Genomic DNA, 25,579 nt, shown 5'->3' with positions numbered 1-25,579 from the left:
CATTGCACATAAATGTTGGGAATTTTCTTTTTTTTTTTTTTTCTTTTTTTTTTTTAAGTTTACTTTATTAAACAAAAAAAAAACTTAAGCATTTCTGATGCTTTCGGTTTTTAAAAATGAATGAATGTTTACTTGTCCCTGTTAGCCAATCAGTATAAAATTTGTATATGCTGTTGTTTACATCAATGATGTGCGGCAGTGGTACACATGCAAGAGCTGTCAGTGAGAATGGTGTGCACGTTGCTGGTTTCCAAGGTCAAAAGCAGACTTTTCTCTTTCTACAGAGCAAGTGTATGTATTCTTTCAGAGAGAGTCTTTTTTTCTTCTTCTATAAATATATATTTCTTTCATAAGGTGGTGAGAGTCCACGGGCCATTACCAGGAGACAGCAAAGATTCCCAAAGCTCTAAGAGCATTAAATCCCTCCCACCTCTCTAGTATTCTACTCTTATTTTTGCCTCTCACAAGGAAGGTGCAGAAGTGAGGTGCTCTAATTTCTTCATGAACAAAAAAGTGTTTTCAAACCTATGTGAGACCTTTTCTCCTTTTTAGGATTCCTGGATTTACATAGATGGGGTATCAGAGTACTTAGGCAGTGAATGTAATTATTTTGCAGACGTTTATCACTAGTCTACCACAGGTGTCACAGGGACTGGTCCCTTAACCTCCTCCTGTTGCATTAGTCTGTCACAGGTGTCGTGGGGACTGGTCCCTTAACCTCCTCCTGTTGCATTAGTCTGCCACAGGTGTCGTGGGGACTGGTCCCTTAACCTCCTCCTGTTGCATTAGTCTGCCACAGGTGTCGTGGGGACTGGTCCCTTAACCTCCTCCTGTTGCATTAGTCTGCCACAGGTGTCGTGGGGACTGGTCCCTTAACCTCCTCCTGTTGCATTAGTCTGCCACAGGTGTCGTGGGTACTTGTACCTTAGCCTCCTCCTGTTGCATTAATCTGCCTCTAGTGTCGTGGGTACTTGTACCTTAACCTCCTCCTGTTGCATTAATCTGCCTCTAGTGTCGTGGGTACTTGTACCTTAGCCTCCTCCTGTTGCATTAATCTGCCTCTAGTGTCGTGGGTACTTGTACCTTAACCTCCTCCTGTTGCATTCATTTGCCTCTAGTGTCGTGGGTACTTGTACCTTAACCTCCTCCTGTTGCATTAATCTGCCTCTAGTGTCGTGGGTACTTGTACCTTAGCCTCCTCCTGTTGCATTAATCTGCCTCTAGTGTCGTGGGTACTTGTACCTTAGCCTCCTCCTGTTGCATTAATCTGCCTCTAGTGTCGTGGGTACTTGTACCTTAGCCTCCTCCTGTTGCATTATTCTGCCTCTAGTGTTGTGGGTACTTGTACCTTAGCCTCCTCCTGTTGCATTAATCTGCCTCTAGTGTCGTGGGTACTTGTACCTTAGCCTCCTCCTGTTGCATTAATCTGCCTCTAGTGTCGTGGGTACTTGTACCTTAGCCTCCTCCTGTTGCATTAATCTGCCTCTAGTGTCATGGGTACTTGTACCTTAGCCTCCTCCTGTTGCATTAATCTGCCTCTAGTGTCATGGGTACTTGTACCTTAGCCTCCTCCTGTTGCATTATTCTGCCTCTAGTGTCGTGGGTACTTGTTCCTTAGCCTCCTCCTGTTGCATTAATCTGCCTCTAGTGTCATAGGGACTTGTACCTTAGCCTCCTCCTGTTGCATTAATCTGCCTCTAGTGTCATAGGGACTTGTACCTTAGCCTCCTCCTCTTGCATTAGTCTGCCTCTAGTGTCATAGGGACTTGTACCTTAGCCTCCTCCTGTTGCATTAGTCTGCCACAGGTGTCGTTGGGACTTTTACCTTAGCCTCCTCCTGTTACATTAATATGCAACAGGTGTCGTGGGTACTTGTACCTTAACCTCCTCCTGTTGCATTAGTCTGCCACAGGTGTCGTTGGGACTTTTACCTTAGCCTCCTCCTGTTACATTAATATGCAACAGGTGTCGTGGGTACTTGTACCTTAACCTCCTCCTGTTGCATTAGTCTGCCACAGGTGTTGTGGGTACTTGTACCTTAACCTCCTCCTGTTGCATTAGTCTGCCACAGGTGTTGTGGGTACTTGTACCTTAACCTCCTCCTGTTGCATTAGTCTGCCACAGGTGTCGTGGGTACTTGTGCCTTAGCATCCTCCTGTTGACTTCTGGGTGCACTCTTTGTAATATCCTCTGCTGTTGCTGGCAACGCACTGGATGGGCTTTTTCATGGAAGCAGTCTTTTCTGCAGCTAGAATCGCAGTAGAGTGGGTGAATCTCAAGGTAAAATAAGTGTACAAAAATAAAAGAAACTGAAATAAGTGTGAAACAGGTGCAAAACAAAAGTTCAATAAATAATGGAAGGATATGTCCTTCCTACGAGAAAGGTCTGATGACTTGAATCTTCAATAGGTCCTCAAATAGAGAGGAAAACACAAAATAGTGTAATATTAACCCACTGGGCAAGATACGGTGATAGGGCGAATGAATACTCACATTTTTTGGAGCTAATACAAGCTCTGTGTTATGCGCACACCTACTTTATACTGGTAGGCAAACAGTATACCACAGCATAATCGGGTAAAAATATTAATTTAAAACATTTAAAATCTGCACAAATGCTCAGTGAAAACAATTGTACAAAGGGATCCAAATGGAAAACAGTTAATATATACTGTCCAGAGTGAACCAGACTGCCATATGGAAGCGGATAGAGAGCAGAAACTGAACCGCTTACCAACTGATATCCTCAACCGTCTAGGTTATGCTCCGCCCTAAGAGTCACTGTTTGCCTACCAGTATAACGTAGGTGTGCGCATAACACAGAGCTTGTATTAGCTCCAACAAATGTGAGTAATCATTCGTCCTATCACCGTATCTTGCCCAGTGGGTTACCGTATTACACTATTTTGTGTTTTCTTCTCTTATTGGAGGACCTATTGAAGATTCGTCATTAGACCTTTCTCTTAGGGCAGACATATCCTTCCATTATTTATTGAACTTTTGTTTTGAATCTCAAGGTAATTGAGCAAGTTTTATGTACTTACACAGCCCGCAGGTTATTAGTAGGTGCACTAATTTTGATGTACATTATAGCCATGGGACAAACATACCTAACAGACTAATTTCACCTTCATTACTTAGACTTTTGATAATTATTCTAGTCATTATGGAAATGTGGATTTGGCAGCTAATTCACTTGGGAGTTACATATCAATGCATCCTTATACCCTCTGTTGTATGCACTGTAAAAGGGATTACACTGTTTGGCAATGGAAGGGGGAGCATTTTTTGTGTGTTTCATCATATTTTGTTTTGTTTTTAAGAATGCCTGATCGTGGTTCGTCTAAGATCTCTGGGTTCTAAACATAGTTTCCTAGGATTACTGAATTGGTTTCAATTCAAGGCCTTTTCAAGAAAGGTGTCTTCTGTCTTAGGTTTGAAAACACTTTCCAAATTTCATTAGTAGTAGGATTTGTTTCCATCCTTTTCCATTATTCCCAAGAAACATTTAATTTTTGGACCAATTCTGGCCTTGAAGTACCTTTTTTTTTTTTTTAAAGAGTAACAATCTGGACAAGTCTACCTCCTATTCAACAGGGTCAATTTATATCTTCATTTAATTTGAAGGATGCCCTCCCTCCTATTTTCCTAGACCATCTCCAGTTTCTAAGACTTTACCTTTCAGGGCATTTTTTTCAGTTTATGACTCTTTTTACAAAGATACTAGGAACTCTCTTGTTTGTAATAAGAACTCATGTAGTTCAGTGGCTCTATACCTAAACAATGGTTCAGGCTCCATTGTTTTCCTCCAGCTCTATTTCATACCAACAGTCAACTGTTGTTTTCTTTTTTTCTGGCACCAGTTCTAGTTTGCACCTCATTTTCCCTACTTTGTCCTTTCCTACCTTTCTGCTTCTCATTTCTTGGCTATACGCCATTCTGGAATACCAGATAGGTGGGAAGGATTATGTGTCCTTAGAGCTTTGGAATCTTTGCCTCCTTCTAATGGCCAGGAGTAATGGCTTGTTGAGTCTTCACCACCATGAAAGAAATTAATTTATAAGGTAAGCATAAATTTTGGGTACAAAAGATAAAAGTACAACAATGATACAATATTTTTAAGAGATTTTATTCATGTGAACTTCCAATCTAGAAGATTTGTGTGTGTATGTATGTATGTATTTATTATTATTATTATACTTTATTTATGAAGCGCCAACATATTCCGCAGCGCTGTCCATGGATATATGTATACAATGTGTGTGTATTGTATGTATATATATATACACACACAGATATAGATGAAACCATTGTTTAATCCATAAACTGAAAAAAACAAGTTTATTCATTTTGCCTCTTAAACTAGTCTGTGTGACTTATTCCTTCCGGTCAAAGGAAAAGCTGTAGTACCCTTGAATTCTCTTTAAATGCACTGTGATCTCACATTGCCTCACCATATGATCATTTGTAATTGCAACACTATTTAGTGCACAAGATTTGCATGAGAATATTTATTGAACGTTGGCACGGGATATGCAATGGAGCAATAGTACATTTCTGAAAGGCTTTATAGAAAGTTGTTTTGGCACTTACAAAAGGAAGCTTTGGGAAATGATTTTAAACGTTTCCCTATATCTGAATCACTACTATTTCCAAATTGAGACTTCATTAACATTAAATGTAAAACTTTAAAAAATGTTTGCACCAGAATGTCCCTTTAAAAATTAATTTAGTCAGTTATCAAATTGTCATCGGCTTTCAGACTTCTTCCTGCAATGTATCCTTTTAAACCATCTGGTTATGATAGATGTCAGAAAAGATTAGTGAGCCATTTGTCTTTATAACTGATAAATCTGTCAGATTTTGTGCCATTACCACTTGCATTTATTAATATTATTTCAGGATTAATAATTTTTCCTTTATAGTAACAATAAATGCTGATAGTTGTCTTTAAAGGGATGACATTGCTGATTAGTTTATATATGCAGAATATATACTGTATATCGGCAATGAAACAATTCATTGTGAAACATCTAACATATCTTATACAAAATGCATGCTTTTAACACAGATTTGCAGGGCTTTGAAATTGCAGAGTCCTTGTATACACCCCTAAAAAAAGCTTAGCAGAATTTGTTTTCCTGGTCTGCTTTGCTTTGGGAAATTTCAAACCATGCTGATAAGACATGAGACTCATTAAACCTTTAACCTATTGATAATGCGTTAAAGGGACACTGAATCCAAATTTTTTCTTTCATGATTCAGATAGAGCATGCAAGTTTCAGCAACTTTCTAATTTACTCCTATTATCAATTTTTATTTGTTCTCTTGCTATCTTTGTTTGAAAAAGAAGGCATCTAAGGGTTTTTTGGTTCAGAACTATGGACAGCACTTTGTATTGGTGTATGAATTTATCCACCAATCAGCAAGAACAACCCAAGTTGTTCAGCAAAATGGGCCGGCATCTAAACTTACAATCTTGCATATCAAATAAAGATACCAAGAGAAGAAAGAAAATTTGATAATAGGAGTAAATTAGAAAGTTGCTTAAAATGTCATGCTCTAGGAGGAGGAGTCAGACAGGTGTTGCTGTGCTCACACCTCCAGCCCTGCAAACCTTGGCGGCGGTGATTCTCGCGCCTTGCCCCGATTTGGGGCTGCTTTTTTTGGGGCAGTCAGCAAAATCGCCTCTGGAACCTTCCCGGTGGACTTCCAACCCACTGGCTATTATCTGAGCCTACTACTCAAACCAACAAGCTCTATCTGGCTTTTGCCAAGGGTGGCTATATTTTATATGCTCTGGGCTACCCGCATCTCTCTCCCTCCTCTGGAGGAACTTTCCCGTTTGTATGAGTGGTGACCCCCCCCCAGTTGCCCCCTTCACCCGCCGGGTTAAACTTCGGGGACTAAGTATACATTGTATCCCTTTAAACCTTACCGGCTCTATTGTCCTACCCGCCGCTTACTGCTGGCTTGCTGCTCCTGTTGCCGGGTGTTCGCTCCGCCCCCTCCCCCACCGGTGCTGCGTGGGAGGGAGCTTGGTCTGTCTCTTGGATAGAGGTCCGGTGTGGTGCTTGCCTTCTTCGCGCTGCTGCTGGTATCTGGGCTGGCGCCCCTCTCTCCCCTTCCACCGATGCTGCGAGAGGGGAGTTGAGGCTGTAGCTTCGAGCGGTGGATTTCAAAGGACCTCAAGACGATACCAACGCACCTAAGCCTCCACATCTTGATAACGCACCTGGCGGGCAGGAAGGCACTGGTAGTGCAGGGGGTGAGTCACTGAGAACTGTTTATACAATATATTGCCTTACATTGGTCTGATGTCCCTACTGCATTGAGCTTCTAAGAGTGACTAAAGGGTTAATTTGGAGGCCTGCTGGAAAACGGCATCTATATAACACAACGCAAAAGTCTTTTTTCCTACTCGGACGAATACTTTCTAAAGGGTTAGGGAGAGAGGTGAAGGGCGAAGAGACTTTGGATCATAATCTAACCCTAGCGGACTAGCAGGCCTATAAAGGGCCTTTAAAAAATCATTGGACTTTGTATAACAGGGTGAAGGGGAGAGAAAAAAAAAAAGAAGAAGTGAAAGCCAATATACGTGTATTTGCCTGTCACAAATCTCCTTAGAGACTTTGATTCTGGGCACTGTTCCATAGAGGAATTGATATTTCCTAAATAGATACAATGTTGTAACTCTTTAACGAGTCTGGTTGCTCCTTTTGAAAGTTGTATATATGTGACAAAATGTAAACTGATACTGTTATTATTATTTCTCCTGTTAAGTGTGGTCAGTCCACGGGTCATCATTACTTCTGGGATATTAACTCCTCCCCAACAGGAAGTGCAAGAGGATCACCCAGCAGAGCTGCTATATAGCTCCTCCCCTCTACGTCACACCCAGTCATTCTCTTGCACCCAACTAATAGATAGGATGTGTGAGAGGACTGTGGTGATTATACTTAGTTTTATACCTTCAATCAAAAGTTTGTTATTTTAAAACAGCACCGGAGTGTGTTGTTCCTTCTCAGGTAGAATTTGAAGAAGAATCTACCTGAGTTTTTGGATGATTTTAGCCGGCGTAGTTAAGATCATCTTGCTGTTCTCGGCCATCTGAGGAGTGAGGTAAACTTCAGATCAGGGGACAGCGGGCAGGTTAACCTGCAAGGAGGTATGTAGCAGCATATTATTTTCTGAGAATGGAATTGACTGAGAAAATACTGCCATACCGATATAATGTAAGTTCAGCCTTAAATGCAGTAGTAGCAACTGGTATCAGGCTGTCATGTATGTATATTTACACTTCAGTATTCTGGGGAATGGCACTTCACTGGGATAATACTGTATGAATAAGACTTTAGCCTAACTTGCAGTGGGACTAGCAACAGGCTTTCTAATGACATTTCATTTATTTGATGTTAAACATTTTTGCTGGCATGTTAAAATCGTTTAATTATCTGAGGTACTGGGTGAAAAATTGTTTGGGCACTGTTTTTTCCACTTGGCGGTCGTTTTATTTAATTTAAGACAGTTTACTGATCTCCCTCACTGTTGTGTGTGAGAGGGAGGGGCCTATTTTGGCGCTTTTGCTACGCATCAGAAAATTCAGGCACAAGTCTGTTTTCTTCCCTGCATGATCCGGTTCGTCTCTACAGAGCTCAGGGGTCTTCAAAAGTTAGTTTGAGGGAGGTAATCACTCACAGCAGACCTGTGAGATTGTGCTTTGACTGTGATTAAAAACGTTTATATTCTGTACATTTTAAAAAACGTTTATATTCTGTACTTTTTTTCTGCTATTCAGGGTTAGTTATCCATTGCTAATGGGGGCAATCCTTTGCTAAAATTGTGTTTTACCGGAAAGAATTTGATGTTATAGTTTCTCCGGTTTATTATTACTCAACTGTCATAACTTTTTTCTGTGCTTCTTAAAGGCACAGTACGGTTTTCATATTATTTGTAAATTGCTTTGAAAAGTATTTCCAAGTTGCTAGTTTAATTGCTAGTGTGTTAAACATGTCTGACTCAGAGGAATATCTCTGTGCTATATGTGCTAAAGCCAAAGTGGAGCCCAATAAAAATTTATGTACTAATTGCATTGATGCTACTTTAAATAAAAGTCAATCTGTACAAATTGAACATCATTCACCAAACAACGAGGGGAGAGTTATGCCGACTAACTCGCCTCACGTGTCAGTACCTGCATCTCCCGCTCGGGAGGTGCGTGATATTGTAGCGCCGAGTACATCAGGGCGGCCATTACAAATCACATTACAGGATATGGCTAATGTTATGACTGAAGTTTTGTCTAAATTACCAGAACTTAGAGGTAAGCGTGATCACTCTGGGGTGAGAACAGAGTGCGCTGTTAATAATAGGGCCATGTCTGATACTGCGTCACAGTATGCAGAACATGAGGACGGAGAGCTTCAATCTGCAGGTGACGGTTCTGATCCCAATAGAATGGATTCAGACATTTCTAATTTTAAGTTTAAACTCGAAAACCTCCGTGTACTGTTAGGGGAGGTATTAGCAGCTCTTAATGATTGTAACACCGTTGCAATCCCAGAGAAATTATGTAGGCTGGATAGATACTATGCGGTACCGGCGAGTACTGACGTATTTCCTATACCTAAGAGGCTTACAGAGATAATTACTAAGGAGTGGGATAGGCCCGGTGTACCCTTTTCCCCCCCTCCTGTGTTTAGAAAGATGTTCCCAATAGACGCCACCACACGGGACTTATGGCAGACGGTCCCTAAGGTGGAGGGAGCGGTTTCTACTCTGGCTAAGCGTACCACTATCCCGGTGGAGGATAGCTGTGCCTTTTCAGATCCAATGGATAAAAAATTAGAGGGTTACCTTAAGAAAATGTTTGTTCAACAAGGTTTTATATTGCAACCCCTTGCATGTGTTGCGTCTGTCTCGGCCGCGGCCGCTTTTTGGTCCAAGTCCCTGGAAGAGACTCTTGACTCAATAACTATAGATGAGATTTCAAGCAAGCTTAAAACACTTAAGCTAGCTAATTCATTTGTTTTAGATGCCGTAGTACATTTAACAAAACTTACGGCTAAGAATTCCGGATTCGCCATTCAGGCGCGCAGAGCACTGTGGCTAAAATCCTGGTCAGCTGACGTTACTTCTAAATCTAAATTACTTAACATACCTTTCAAAGAGCAGACCTTATTCGGGCCCGGTTTGAAAGAGATTATCGCTGACATTACAGGAGGTAAAGGCCATGCCCTGCCTCAAGACAGAGCCAAACCTAAGGCTAGACAGTCTAATTTTCGTTCCTTTCGTAATTTCAAGGCAGGAGCAGCATCTACTTCCTCTGCTCCAAAGCAGTAAGGAGCTGTTGCTCGCTACAGACAAGGCTGGAGACCTAACCAGTCCTGGAACAAGGGCAAGCAGGCCAGAAAACCTGCTGCTGCCCCTAAGACAGCATGAATCGAGGGCCCCCGATCCGGGAACGGATCTAGTGGGGGGCAGACTTTCTCTCTTCGTCCAGGCTTGGGCAAGAGATGTCCAGGATCCCTGGGCGTTAGAGATCATATCTCAGGGATACCTTCTGGACTTCAAATCCTCTCCCCCAAAAGGGAGATTTCATCTGTCAAGGTTGTCAACAAACCAAATAAAGAAAGAGGCGTTTCTACGCTGTGTACAAGATCCTAAACAAATTCCTAAGAGTTCCATCGTTCAAAATGGAAACTATTCGCACAATCCTACCCATGATCCAAAAGGGTCAGTACATGACCACAGTGGATTTAAAGGATGCTTACCTTCACATACCGATTCACAAAGATCATTACCGGTATCTAAGGTTTGCCTTCCTAGACAGGCATTACCAGTTTGTAGCTCTTCCATTCGGATTGGCTACGGCTCCAAGAATCTTCACAAAGGTTCTGGGTGCTCTTCTGGTGGTACTAAGACCGCGAGGAATTTCGGTAGCTCCGTACCTAGACGACATTCTGATACAAGCTTCAAGCTTTCAAACTGCCAAGTCTCATACAGAGTTAGTACTGGCATTTCTAAAGTCGCATGGATGGAAGGTGAACGAAAAGATGAGTTCTCTCTTTCCACTCACAAGAGTTCCCTTCTTAGGGACTCTTATAGATTCTGTAGAAATGAAGATCTACCTGACAGAAGACAGGTTAACAAAGCTTCAAAATGCATGCCGTGTCCTTCATTCCATTCAACACCCGTCAGTAGCTCAATGCATGGAGGTGATCGGCTTAATGGTAGCGGCAATGGACATAGTACCCTTTGCACACCTACATCTCAGACCGCTGCAATTGTGCATGCTAAGTCAGTGGAATGGGGATTACTCAGATTTGTCCCCTACTCTGAATCTGGATCAAGAGACCAGAAATGGTGGCTATTAGCAGGTAGAAAGCAGTGAGATTGTCTTTGCTTTTATTTCTAACATTATTGCTACCCCTTCATAGAAAGCCAGGGTTGGTTACTCTGCTCTTTCTTTTTCTTCAGGTCCCTGATAGAGAGTGGAGTGTCTATCACACCTAAGAAGCTGTTCCTGCCTTGCTGATGGATCCACAGGTAACAGCTTTGCTGGGATGCTCTTTGCCTCCTCTTGCTGGCTAGGAGTTGAATATCCCACTAATAATTGGAATGACGTTGTGGACTCTCCATGCCCGGAAATAAATTTATCAGGTAAGCATAAATTTTGTTTTTGCAGTTTCATAAATTGAGACGTAGGTCTCTAGTGTATTTGGAGGGAGGGAAATAAACACAAATTAGAGTTTATGAACATTGATCTTGGAATAACTATACAGGGAGTGCAGAATTATTAGGCAAATGAGTATTTTGACCACATCATCCTCTTTATGCATGTTGTCTTACTCCAAGCTGTATAGGCTCGAAAGCCTACTACCAATTAAGCATATTAGGTGATGTGCATCTCTGTAATGAGAAGGGGTGTGGTCTAATGACATCAACACCCTATATCAGGTGTGCATAATTATTAGGCAACTTCCTTTCCTTTGGCAAAATGGGTCAAAAGAAGCACTTGACAGGCTCAGAAAAGTCAAAAATAGTGAGATATCTTGCAGAGGGATGCAGCACTCTTAAAATTGCAAAGCTTCTGAAGCGTGATCATCGAACAATCAAGCGTTTCATTCAAAATAGTCAACAGGGTCGCAAGAAGCGTGTGGAAAAACCAAGGCGCAAAATAACTGCCCATGAACTGAGAAAAGTCAAGCGTGCAGCTGCCAAGATGCCACTTGCCACCAGTTTGGCCATATTTCAGAGCTGCAACATCACTGGAGTGCCCAAAAGCACAAGGTGTGCAATACTCAGAGACATGGCCAAGGTAAGAAAGGCTGAAAGACGACCACCACTGAAAAAGACACACAAGCTGAAACGTCAAGACTGGGCCAAGAAATATCTCAAGACTGATTTTTCTAAGGTTTTATGGACTGATGAAATGAGAGTGAGTTTTGATGGGCCAGATGGATGAGTCCGTGGCTGGATTGGTAAAGGGCAGAGAGCTCCAGTCCGACTCAGACGCCAGCAAGGTGGAGGTGGAGTACTGGTTTGGGCTGGTATCATCAAAGATGAGCTTGTGGGGCCTTTTCGGGTTGAGGATGGAGTCAAGCTCAACTCCCAGTCCTACTGCCAGTTTCTGGAAGACACCTTCTTCAAGCAGTGGTACAGGAAGAAGTCTGCATCCTTCAAGAAAAACATGATTTTCATGCAGGACAATGCTCCATCACACGCGTCCAAGTACTCCACAGCGTGGCTGGCAAGAAAGGGTATAAAAGAAGAAAATCTAATGACATGGCCTCCTTGTTCACCTGATCTGAACCCCATTGAGAACCTGTGGTCCATCATCAAATGTGAGATTTACAAGGAGGGAAAACAGTACACCTCTCTGAACAGTGTCTGGGAGGCTGTGGTTGCTGCTGCATGCAATGTTGATGGTGAACAGATCAAAACACTGACAGAATCCATGGATGGCAGGCTTTTGAGTGTCCTTGCAAAGAAAGGTGGCTATATTGGTAAATGATTTGTTTTTGTTTTGTTTTTGAATGTCAGAAATGTATATTTGTGAATGTTGAGATGTTATATTGGTTTCACTGGTAAAAATAAATAATTGAAATGGGTATATATTTGTTTTTTTGTCAAGTTGCCTAATAATTATGCACAGTAATAGTCACCTGCACACACAGATATCCCCCTAAAATAGCTAAAACTAAAAACAAACTAAAAACTACTTCCAAAAATATTCAGCTTTGATATTAATGAGTTTTTTTGGGTTCATTGAGAACATGGTTGTTCAATAATAAAATTAATCCTCAAAAATACAACTTGCCTAATAATTCTGCACTCCCTGTAGAGTACTCGGTAAAACTTGTTTTGAAACGTATGGGTTGTTGTAAGTGTTGACACTTTCCTTTGACCTGTCTTAATGGAGGTTTTTAACTATTATAGATAACGTATGTACACTTAAAGTGATATAATTCCGATAGAGCATGCAATTTTGAGCAACTTTCTAATTTACTCCTATTATCAATTTTTCTTCATTCTCTTGGTATGTTTATTTGAAAAACATAAACATAAGCTTAGGAGCCGGTCCATTTTTGGTTCAGCACCTACATAGCGCTTGCTCATTGGTGGCTTAATGTAGCCACCAATCAACAAGCACTACCCAGGGTGCTGAACCAAAAATGGTCCGGCTTCTTAGCTTACATTCCTGCTTTTTCAACTAAACATACCAAGAGAACGAAGAAAAAAATATTGGTTTCATATCCCTTTGTCTCTTTATTTGATAAATATTATTCTCATTTTGTTTATTTTTTGTTCTCGTCATTCTCAGCTGACATGCTTCACTGCTATGTCAATGCCGACTTTGGAAAACTTCTTAAATAAAAAGTGCAGGCACATGTGGCTATTCACATTTGTTGATGTCAACGTCAACATTCTTCCCCTCATTTTTCATCTTCGTGTCATTTTCGTCTTGGTAAACAAGCTGTACAGCTGCACACCATTTTTTTTTAACCAATAGAGATGTTGAGTACACACAAAAAAAGTTGCAATTATGAAGTTAAATAAAAAAGTTACTGCTGACAATATCTCATTAATTAATATCTTATACTTTTTCACATAACATGATATTTCTTATGAATGCCTGCAGCTGTTTTTGTTATTTTGGGAGGTTTTTACTATTTTCGCTGCTGTTCACAATTTTGCATGTTTCATAGCAGATTATTTTAATTACAATCCTAACTCTAATTATCGCCTGTGTCTTCACTTTTTCTCTTTGTTCAATAGACTTTAATTGATTCCATTCACGTTCTAAATTTATCTATTTTGTGTCGATTTTAATTGACATATCATATTTCCCTTTCTCAGCAAAAGTAAAAGCACTATGCTGTATGAACTTGGTAAACATGCTATGCTCTGCAGTTTCATATTTGTTCAGTAAAGGGAATCCTCAGAATGAGAATTATATGCATACACCAACACCTGATACACTGTTCTTTATGACAATCTTTTTGTATTCTACCTATTTTTTTTGACTAACGCTCCCTAAAAATGTTTAATTTCTGTGGTACCTAAGCCTTTTTGTCAAAGGTTTTACTGCAAAATATGTAATTGTTCTAAAGATCTACTCCTTAGAGGAACATTACTAACGTTGTTGCATCTAAAAGTGGTCAGTCATGTAGTAGCATGAACTGCAGCTTTAACATCAGAATAACCAGCTTTAAAATAACCTTTTTTGTTTATACAAGAATTCATTTTTTTATAGCATATTTAAATAGATCTCTTTCGACTTGTGACACTCCTCCTCATTATCCTACCAGAACAGGTTTTGTGTCTTATCCTGGGGTTTTTGTTTTGTTTTTTTCTGTTCTTCCAAGGGTGGAGCTGGTTTAATCTATTTTTGTACTTAAAGGGACACAAACCCAAAAATTTTCTTTCATGATTCAGTTAGAACATTTAATTTTAAACAAAATTCCAGTTTACTTGTATTATCTAATTTGCTTTATTTTTTAGATATCCTTTGTTGAAGAAATAGCAATGCACATTGGTAAGCCAATCACACAAGGCATCTATGTGCAGCCACCAATCAGCAGCTACTAAGCATATCTAGATATGCATTTCGCCAAAGAATATCAAGAGAATTAAGCAAATTAGATAATAGAAGTAAATTAGAAAGTTGTTTAAAACTGCCTCCTCTTTCTAAATCATGAAAGAAAAAAATTGTGATTCATGTCTCTTTAAAAGAAATTGAACAGATTTGGAGGTGTTCTCGGTTTTCACACACAATCTCTTTATTTAGCCAATCTTGTCTTTGAATCAGGTTAGTTGGTAACCTTATCAATTTTTTATTTTTTTTTAAGGTTCCTTAGATAAGCCAAGGAATAGTTTCCTTTTCTGTTTATGTGTGTTACCACTTCCCCGAATCTGTTTTTGTTGTTGTTGTAAATAGGAGAGTTTCCAAGTTCATCCAGTCATTAGGAAACCCAAGTTAAGATCCTTACCCCAGAAGTATTGCATATTGACCATTGGTTTGAAGATGTATCTAGGAATGTTGTTCGGTTTGCCCAAGCCTAGAATTTACCAGGTGCATTTGTACCAATTTGCAGCCTCATAGTTCTCTAAGGAACAGGGCTGGCGCTTGTATAAGGCAGTATAGGACGCCCCAGCAGGGGGGGTTGAGAGCGGTGCCGACTGCCAAGGTGCCGTGGATAATCTGCCGCCCTGAGCGTGATGGATGAGACAGTGAGTTGCAGTGACTCAGACAAGGACATTTATCATTATATTCTTATTATAATTGTTGATTAACTTGATTCATATTCATTTTATTATCGCTGCGCCCACTGGCTCCCTCTGGCTGGCTTGCTGCATCGCAACTTACTACTTCCTGTCCCTGACCTTCATGGGCTGGCCCGGCTATTGCTATAACCTATGGAAATGTGGCGTGCATGCGTGCGTGTGTGTAGTGACAGAGTGGAGGCAGTGCTCACTTGCGCAGCTGCGCTCTTGCCTGCCTAAGCCTAGTCTGACTCACACTGAGAGGGAGAAATTGTGCGGGATGAGCCGCCTGGCTCCACGTGACTGAGGCTCACACACAGCACCATCTAAGAGCCACCTAAGAGCCACATGAGGTGATTGATGATGCCAAAGACAGAGACGGCCAGACCTCAGGCGACTCGAGTGAAGAGTGAGGTAGGAAGGGTGGCGCAGCAGGGGTCTCTGAGTGGCCAGGCAGGGCAGGGCACTGAGGAGGGCAGAATTTGAAAATATGCACGGTCGGCAGTGGGCACCACCATATCATTTCATAGAGAGACAGAGTTGTGAAGTTGTGCACAGACTCCTCTGCAAAGGTGGCTGGAAAACATGTACTTGTAAGTCAAGGCCATGCAGTATTCATAACTGCACTAATATACAGAAAATAAATGTTATACAGGTATACCCCGCTCATACAGCGCATTAGGGAACGGAGCCCCGCTTAAAGTGAAAACCGCCTTATAGTGAAAAAAGGCAGTTTTAGCTTTCTTTTCACTTGCCAGTGTGTTTAAAAGCTTGAAAACAGGTTTGAGCTAACATATATTAGGGGTGCAATAGTGCTAAGTTTAGTTTAACACTAGCACAGCACTGTATTCAATTAGTATTCAATAAATACTGTACCTGTAAAATAGTGACAATTACTGTAGTACAATTTGCCAGACTATAGCACTAAGGCACAGATTGCACTGTAATGCTGTATACAGAGTGAACTGCACATAACAAAATGGTGCCAGTCACTTTTCTTGCAAACTCACGATGATTACAGCACTGTTTCAAAATCCTTGGAGGTTGAACTTCAGCTCCACAAAGCTCTGTATTAGCAAATTGCTGTAAAGTGAGATATACCTGTATATGTGCCTTCCTTCATAAAACAATAAAGGGGACACATGGGTTCTGCCACACATGCCTACATCCCCTCCACATTAGCCTTTATTTTTTAGCTTTGTGTAGTGCTTAATAAGTAATATGCTACTTAAATGAATAAAGGCTAATGTGCATGGGGAGCAGTCATGAAAAAGGCCAATACATTTAAATAAAATTAATCATTCACGATGAATGATTCATTTTATTTAAATATATTTGCCTTTTTAATTAAAATGCAATAGAACTGGATCACTGTTCTATACATAGAGGCTGGCATGGCAGACTTTGCCTTGGCTTGGGGCTGGGGCCCATACCACTGCCAGTGAGGTGTATATACAGTACTTCATTTCTGTGTTTTGTTTTTTTCTCTCTTTGCTGGCAGCAGACCAGGGGTTAAAACAGCAATAGAACTGGATCACTGTTCTATACATAGAGGCTGGCATGGCAGACTTTGCCTTGGCTTGGGGCTGGGGCCCATACCACTGCCAGTGAGGTGTATATACAGTACTTCATTTCTGTGTTTTGTTTTTTTCTCTCTTTGCTGGCAGCAGACCAGGGGTTAAAACAAATGTCAGTTTGGGCAATGCTAGTGGGACATTGGGACAATAGGAAGGAATATTGATGTGGACGGTCTTGATATAAGCATGGTAATGATGGTGTTGCATGAAAATGCCAGTTTATTCTGTAGAAAACAGGGAATTTAAATTGATATATTTAGGGTCCAGGACTATAATTATGTACTGTACTATATTACATTTTTTAATATAAGTTCAACTATTTTGTTAAAAAATGTATTTAAAGCCATAAAACTCATTTTGGACTAACTGCAGGCAAATTAATTTTTGCATTTTGGCTTGCAGACAGTGTATCAGTTGCAACACTATAGTCCGACTATCCTCCTAATCATATTATTTGCTTAGTTAGCTTAATGGAGCGCAAATAAAATGTAACTGGTATGGGGGTGGTGTGGAGGAGGGCAGGGAGGTTGGTGGTATTGTCGGAGAGTTTTTTTTTAATGTAAAAATGCAAAGCAAGGAAAAACAATTTTCTGGCTCCATCAAAACCAAAAATGATTATTATACTATTTTCCTTGCAACTCTTGTGTTTGTTTTTTACCTAGAACGTAACTTGCTTGCATTGATGGTTTTGTTTGCGAAGTGCTTGATTTTGAAGACCGTTAATTCTCAGGTTGTTAATACTTCATTTTGTCGTGTTGGTTGTCCTAGAGTTTCTTGTCCAGTTTTATTTATATCTTTACTGCCTATGACGTCATCATAAATTCCTCAATTTTGATGCATTTCTTGCAGATGTTTTTTTTTTTATATCCAATATGTTGGCATTTTTCAGGCAACTTTTAGCAGAATGGAAACCTCTTTGAGATGGTGCTTTATTTGACCTAGGTAAAGTGTTTTTTTCTTGCTGTCTGCAATTTTCAGATCTAAATTACATGAAAAAAAGGGTCAAAATAAATAATGAAGGTATAGTGCAATATTGTTTCATTATATTGTTTCATATCAATGTGTTTACTGTCCCTGTAAACCTTCCCCACCCTGTAATATTTACTATATATGGGTATCTTTGGTAATGATTACACTATGCCTTTGAGAGAAAACAAAAATGTACAAATATGTCAGTTAAAGAAATTCTATAAAGAAGAAAATACCATATAAGCACTCAAATAAGACCCTAGAAATAAGTTGAGACTATATTTAATAACATCATTGAAAAATGTAAAACTTTATTGTAACAATTAAAACCATGGGTGATTTAAAACTAAAATGCTAGCAGCAAAAAATGACGGTTATGTATACCGATTATAATATAGGACAGAATAACATGTAATAGCGTCAGCTATTAACTCTAGAAAGACTCACAGCTTTAGTAACTCTATATCAGTCGAATCTGACTTTTACAATTGTGTTGTTTATTCAGCTATAGTCTAATTTGGCAATTGTTGGTAACGGTGTATCCAAACACTGAACAAATATTAACATTATCTATTGCCTTTGTATATGTTTATATGAATTAACAGCAGCACAACACTATAATGTACATTATGAGTAATTGAACACTATCAATTATTAATAGTCTGTTTTCCAGTGGTAATTCCAATATACCTAGAATATTCATTAACTTACTCAGTCTCAGCTATCTCATGAATTCACCTAGACTGATATCGTAAGTGCTAAATATCTTTAGTTATAATTTCATTTGGTAATTGGTGGCAACAGTGTATTAAAACACAGTGCAAATACCTACATTACTTATTGCCTATTAATATAAATACTAAGATAAGAGTTAGCACTTTGTTATATGAGGAATTACAGGAATACTATTAATTAATATCTATCTGCAGTTTGACAACTTGAACACACTAAGATGAATTATTCACCAATAAATGGTAAATAAAGAGGAGTGATGATATAAGCGACCGCTTAACTACACCCTATAGTGATATTTTTCTTTCTTTACTGGTGACAATAAGTGCTATAGATACGCTGTTTACAATATTTTCTTACCACGGGTTGATGTACGGTGGTACAGCCTAACTAGTACTAACGTGGATATATTAATGATTTCAAAGTAGAAATTTACAGCACTTTTTTACAACTGTATCTGCTAATTAAATTAATTGATTCAAGTCCAGCTTTCTAGACGTAATAGCTGACGCTATTACATGTTATTCTGTCCTATATTATAATCGGTATACATAACCGTCATTTTTTGCTGCTAGCATTTTAGTTTTAAGTCACCCATGGTTTTAATTGTTACAATAAAGTTTTACATTTTTATTTTTCAGTGATGTTATTCAATATAGTCTCAACTTATTTCTAGGGTCTTATTTGAGTGCTTACATAGTATCTTTTTTGTTGAGTTTCTTTAACTGACATATTTGTGAATTTATTTAATTGATACTTAGCACCTATACCACAATACATACTTTATTATTAGGCCTAGCTCAACTTGAATGGTAATAGACCCTTACATTACAACCAAGTGGTGCCATCAATTTCTTTCTTCTATAGAAAACTAAAATTATCATATGCTAGTAACATAATAGTGACTTATGAAATACCACAAGTACCTGCTTACAAGTTTATATGAATGCATTTTCTCCAACATTGGTGTGTCCGGTCCACGGCGTCATCCTTACTTGTGGGATATTCTCTTCCCCAACAGGAAATGGCAAAGAGTCCCAGCAAAGCTGGTCACATGATCCCTCCTAGACTCCGCCCACCCCAGTCATTCTCTTTGCCGTTGCACAGGCAACATCTCTACGGAGATGGTTAAAGGGACACTGTACCCAAATTTTTTCTTTTGTAATTCAGAAAGAGCATGCAATTTTAAGCAACTTTCTAATTTACTCCTATTATCAATTTTTCTTCATTCTCTTACTATCATTATTTGAAAAAGAAGGCATCTAAGCTTTTTTTTGGTTTCAGTACTCTGGACAGCACTTTTTTATTGGTGGATGAATTTATCCACCAATCAGCAAGGACAACCCAGGTTGTTCACCAAAAATGGGCCAGCATCTAAACTTACATTCTTGCATTTCAAATAAAGATACCAAGAGAATGAAGAACATTTGATAATAGTAGTAAATTAGAAAGTTGCTTAAAATTGTATGCTCAATCTGAATCACGAAAGAAAATTTTTGGGTACAGTGTCCCTTTAAGAGTTTTTTGTAGTTTTATTCTTCTATCAAGTGTTTGTTATTTTAAAATAGTGCTGGTATGTACTATTTACTCTGAAACAGAAAAGGATGAAGATTTCTGTTTGTAAGAGGAAGATGATTTTTAGCAGACAGTAACTAAAATCGATTGCTGTTTCCACACAGGACTGTTGAGATGAAGTAACTTCAGTTGGGGGAAACAGTTAGCAGTCTTTTCTGCTTAAGGTATGACTAGCCATATTTCTAACAAGACCATGTAATGCTGGAAGGCTGTCATTTCCCCTCATGGGGACCGGTAAGCCATTTTCTTAGTTAAACATAAAAGAATAAAGGGCTTCAAAAAGGGCTTAAAAACTGGTAGACATTTTTCTGGGCTAAAACAATTGCTTTACTAGGCATATTATGCAGATTCTAACTAATTATTGGTATTATAATCTTGGGGAACGTTTAGAAAAATGGCAGGCACTGTGTTGGACACCTTTTTCAGATGGGGGCCTTTCTAGTTATAGACAGAGCCTCATTCTGGGACTGTATAGGGGTTAAATGTAAAAACGGCTCCGGTTCCGTTAATTTAAGGGTTAAAGCTCTGAAATTTGGTGTGCAATACTTTTAATGCTTTAAGACACTGTGGTGAAATTTTGGTGAATTTTGAACAATTCCTTCATACTTTTTCACATATTCAGTAATAAAGTGTTTCCAGTTTGAAATTTAAAGTGACAGTAACGGTTTTATTTTAAAACGTTTTTTGTGCTTTGTTGACAAGTTTAAGCCTGTTTAACATGTCTGTACCATCAGATAAGCTATGTTCTATATGTATGAAAGCCAATGTGTCTCCCCATTTAAATTTATGTGATAATTGTGCCATAGTGTCCAAACAAAGTAAGGACAGTAATGCAACAGATAATGATATTGCCCAAGATGATTCCTCAAATGAGGGGAGTAAACATGATACTACATCATCCCCTACTGTGTCTACACCAGTTATGCCCACACAGGAGGCCCCTAGTACATCTAGTGCGCCAATACTTATTACCATGCAACAATTAACGGCTGTAATGGATAACTCCATAGCAAATCTTTTATCCAAAATGCCTACTTATCAGAGAAAGCGCGATTGCTCTGTTTTAAACACTGAAGAGCAAGAGGACGCTGATTGTTACGGTACCAACTGTATACCAAGGGTTAATACCAGATGAACAATGTCCTGCATACAGGATCAGCACTTCACAACCTTGATCAGTTTCCCTGCAAACATGAGACCAAGCTCCACATTTCAGGTTTAAAACAGGATAATAATTTTATTTGAAGGCAGCATACAGATTTATACAGGTTTTTGACCCCCCCACAGATGGGGGTTGAAAGAATGTTGTACATTAGATAAAAGGGAGAAGCGCCCTTGACATGATACAATAGGATTAGATTACTTAAACACTTCAACCACAGGACACTCTTGACTCTCCTTATCACTTAGGCGTTTTTCTCTCTGGAGGTGATCAAACAATAGAATGCTAAGCATTAATTAGATTGTAGCTGGAGCCAGCCACTTGTGGTTAGAAAATAAAGTTAACACTTTCAGTCCTGACCGAAGGGTCTGTCACATAGCTCCCCCCTTGTGGAACACTCCGGCAGACCCGGCTTGACCCTTTGGCGGGTCAACTTGGGGATGACCGGACTGGGTGGTGGTAGGCGTATCAGTTTGCCGGGACAATCCATCGGCATTCCCGTTTAGCTTACCGGGCCGGTAGCTGATGGTGAAGTTATAGGGCTGGAGGGCTAAACTCCACCTCAGCAATCTACCATTGTCTCCTGAGACCCGGTTGAGCCAGACTAAGGGATTGTGGTCCGTTATGAGGGAAAATTCCTGTCCATATAGATAAGGGTTCAACTTTTTCAGTGCCCAGACCAGGGCTAAACATTCTTTCTCCACTGCCGCATAGCTTACTTCCCGAGGTAATAACTTTCTGCTTAGGTATGCGACAGGATGCTCTCCTCCATCCTCCCCGACTTGACTCAGTACAGCCCCCAGTCCATACATGGAAGCATCTGTATGAATGAGAAAACGTTTGTTAGGAACTGGGGCAGCCAAGACAGGGGCATTCACAAGGGCCTGCTTCAGTGCCTGAAACGCGGCTTCACAAGCTGGAGACCACAGGACCTGTTTGGGGAGGTTCTTTTTAGTCAGGTCAGTCAGGGGCTTGGCGATAGTACTGTAGTCGGGGACAAAACGTCGGTAATACCCGGCCGTCCCCAGGAAGGCTAGTACTTGGGTCTTAGTGATAGGTGTGGGCCAGTTAGCCACAGCCTCTACCTTGGCTGGCTCCGGTCTCTGGCTCCCACACCCCACTCGGTGCCCCAAGTACTGTACTTCAGCCATACCTAGATGGCACTTGTCCGGTTTCAAGGTCAGGCCAGCGGCCCGAATCTTGTCCAGTACCAGCCCTACATGGGTAAGGTGTTCTTCCCAGGACCCACTGTAAACCGCAATGTCGTCCAGGTATGCACAAGCAAATTCCTGGAAGCCATCAAGGAGTCTATCCACCATACGCTGGAAGGTAGCCGGAGCATTCTTCATCCCAAAGGGCATGACCTTAAACTGGTACAGGCCGAATGGGGTGACGAATGCCGACTTGGGGATAGCATCCTCGGCCAGGGGAATCTGCCAATAGCCTTTACACAGGTCTATGGTTGTCAGATAGCGCCCCCTAGCAATACGGTCTAGTAATTCGTCTACCCGGGGCATCGGGTAGGCGTCAGTGGTGGTCCTCTCGTTGAGCCGCCTGTAGTCCACACAGAACCGGGTGGTTCCATCCTTCTTGGGTACCAGGACTACAGGGGAAGCCCAAGGACTATCAGAGGGCTCGATCACTCCCAGCCGGGCCATCTCCTGTATCTCCTTCCGCATTCCTTCTCGGACTGCTTCGGGTATACGGTAGGGAGGCTGTCGCAGGGGATTCTGTCCAGGAGTCTCTACTTTATGTACAGCTAGGGTAGTGTAGCCGGGCTCTTGGGAGAACGTCGCCTGCTTCTCCCACAGGAGCTGTCTTGCCTGTACCCTCTCGGTAGGGTTCAACCGGTCCCCTAGCTGCACAAGACTAGTGAGGTCAGTCTGGGGGTCCTTCTCTAATAAGTCGGGTAGGGGTAAGTTCTCTGGGTCATCTGCAGCAGGGGCACATACTGCGGCTACGTCCTCTGGCCTCTCCTGATACTCCTTCAGCATGTTCACATGAAAGGATCGCTGGATCCTCTCATCTGCACAGCTGGCTATAACATAGGTAGTATCACACACCCGGGATAACACTTTATACGGGCCCTGCCAAGATGCTTGCATCTTGTTGGCCTTCACAGGCTTGAGCACCAAGACCTTCTGTCCAACCTGGAAGACCCGCTGCCGGGCACCTTGATCGTACCACCCCTTCTGTCTTTCCTGGGCCACCTGGAGATTCCCTCTTACCATCAGAGACAGTTTCTCCATGCGGTCCCGGAGTTCCAGAACATATGGCACGATGGGGGTTCCCTCCTGCTCTATCTCTCCCTCCCAGTGTCCTCTAATGAGGTCCAGAGGGCCGCGGACTCTTCTCCCATAGAGTAACTCAAAGGGAGAGAACCCAGTGGACTCCTGGGGCACCTCCCTGTACGCAAATAGCAGATGAGGCAGGAATCGTTCCCAGTCTCTGCAAGTGTCCGTGAAGGTCCTCAGCATCTGCTTGAGGGTGCCATTAAAGCGCTCGCAGAGACCGTTAGTCTGGGGGTGATAAGGCGAACTGAGCAACGGTTTAATGCCGCACACCTTCCACAGCTGCTGGGTGAGCACCGCGGTAAACTGGGTCCCCTGATCAGAGAGAATCTCCTTAGGGAACCCGACCCTAGTAAAAACCTTAACTAGGGCATCAGCGACTGTCTCTGCCTCTATATTCGACAGTGCTACTGCCTCTGGGTAACGAGTGGCATAGTCCACCACAGTGAGAATATACTTCTTACCTGATGGACTAGCCCTGGCAAGGGGACCCACAATGTCAACGGCTATGCGGGAAAAGGGTTCCCCAATGACAGGCATAGACATAAGCCTAGCTTTGGGGTGGTCCCCCCGCTTACCCACCCGTTGACAGGTGTCACAAGTACTACAATATACCCGCACATCTCGGTTAAAATTGGGCCAGAAGAAATTCTGGGTGATCCTATGAGCGGTGCGGCGGGACCCTAGATGTCCAGCTAACGGTACATCGTGCCCAATCCGCAGAATCTCTTGCCGGTATTTCGCAGGCACTACCAGCTGCCGATTTGGCGGAAGGGCAGTACTTTTCTGGGCAGGTTTGGGGATTCTATATAGCCTATCCCCCATCCACTCATAACGTTCCCCATCTACTCCCTCTTCTCCAGTGTCTGCCCTAGCCCTGTACTTCTGAAGGGTCGGATCCTCCCGGGTTTCCCTCCCGTACGTCTCTGGGGTATCCCAACTCAAGGGGGTCTGGTCTAGGGTATAAGTCGGGGAAGAGAGTCTTACCTGGGTCTCAGCAGCAGGTGGGTCGGTCTCGGTGGCACAGGCCTGGGCACGGGTAGTCACCGGGTTAACATCAACGGGACCCATGGGAGCGTAGGCCGAAACAAGGGGGGCCAAGTCATTTCCAAGGAGAACATCAGCTGGTAAATCCCTCATGACCCCCACATTCACATGTCTAGCGCCCACTCCCCAATCCAAATGTACCCGGGCAACAGGTAGGCGGAACACAGTGCCCCCTGCCACCCTCACAGCCACAGTGTCTCCAGTGTGCTGGTTCTCGGACACCAAGTTCTTTTGGAGCAAGGTCATGGTAGCACCAGTATCCCGTAGACCACTGACCTCCTTCCCATTTACTTTAACCAGTTGCCGGTGCTGTTGCCGGTTATCCCGATGGACAGCTTGTACGGGGTCTGCTTCATGTAGGATGCCCCAACACTCTTGATCCTCTACGCAGTGGGCAGCGGGCTGAGGGTTACGTGGGATTCCGCCGGCGGGTCTCCTCCAGGACTGTGCTTGGTTGGCCGTGTTGAGGGGACACTCCGACCTTTTGTGTCCGATTTGCTTACATCCAAAGCACCGGATAGGCTGGGAGTAATCCCGTGAGGTGAACCGGGCTGTCTGAGGGTAGTTCGTGACTGGAGGCTGTGTGGCATAGCGGTGCGCCGGGGGTTGGTAAATGGCAGCTGCTGGGGTGGCCGGGGGTCTGTACTCCACTTTAGCAGGGGGCTTAGTGGTAGCAGTGTCCAGTTTGCGGGCATCCGTATACTCATCTGCCAAGCGAGCAGCTTCATGCAGGGTGGAGGGTTTACGGTCCCGAACCCACTCCCTAACTCCTGCTGATAACTTGTCAAAGCAATGTTCCAACAGGAATAGCTGCAGCACCTCTTCCCCAGACACGGCTTGGCACCCCGCCATCCAGTGCGATGCTGTGCGGTGCACCTTACATGCCCACTCAACGTAGGAATCGCCAGCCAATTTAACAGTGTCTCTGAACCGCCTCCGGTATGCCTCCGGTGTAACCGCATACCTGGAGAGCAGAGCCTCTTTCACAGTATTATAATCCCCAACTTCCTCATCTGGAATGGCCCGAAAAGCCTCACTGGCCCGGCCGGATAATTTTCCGGATAATATCGTGACCCAGTCCTCTGCGGGTACCTGGTGTAGTGCACATTGTCTCTCAAAATCCGCAAGGTACCCATCAATCTCTCCTTCTGTTTCCAGAAAGTTTTTAAAAGCGGTAAAATGCACTTTTCTCTTTTCCACTGGGGTTGCGATGACTTGGACTGCTGCAGCGCCGCTTTGGCGAAGTAGGTTGGCCTCCACAGCTGCTATGACCCGGTCGATAATTTCCGCAGATGGGTTGGGGCCATAGTGTGCCAGTCTTATTTTGACCGCCCGGTCAAAGCTTGCTTCTTCGGGGGTTCTGTCTGACATGCTGGGCTCATTGGTTCCTTCGTGCCCTGATACTCCGTCCATCTCGGTCAGTCTTGCAATAATCTCCCTCTTCCTGAGGTTACTGG

General features: G+C 42.2%; 1 protein-coding gene across 1 annotated transcript in view; it reads left to right on the top strand.

Moving 5' to 3' along the window:
• Window positions 1-25,579, top strand: part of RNGTT (RNA guanylyltransferase and 5'-phosphatase) — a 1,295,116-nt gene that overhangs the window by 760,872 nt on the left and 508,665 nt on the right. The window lies entirely within an intron of this gene.

This window comes from Bombina bombina, chromosome 4, assembly GCF_027579735.1.
Source record: "Bombina bombina isolate aBomBom1 chromosome 4, aBomBom1.pri, whole genome shotgun sequence".
Classification (NCBI taxonomy): domain Eukaryota; kingdom Metazoa; phylum Chordata; class Amphibia; order Anura; family Bombinatoridae; genus Bombina; species Bombina bombina.
This window is presented reverse-complemented; position numbering and strand designations above follow the sequence as displayed.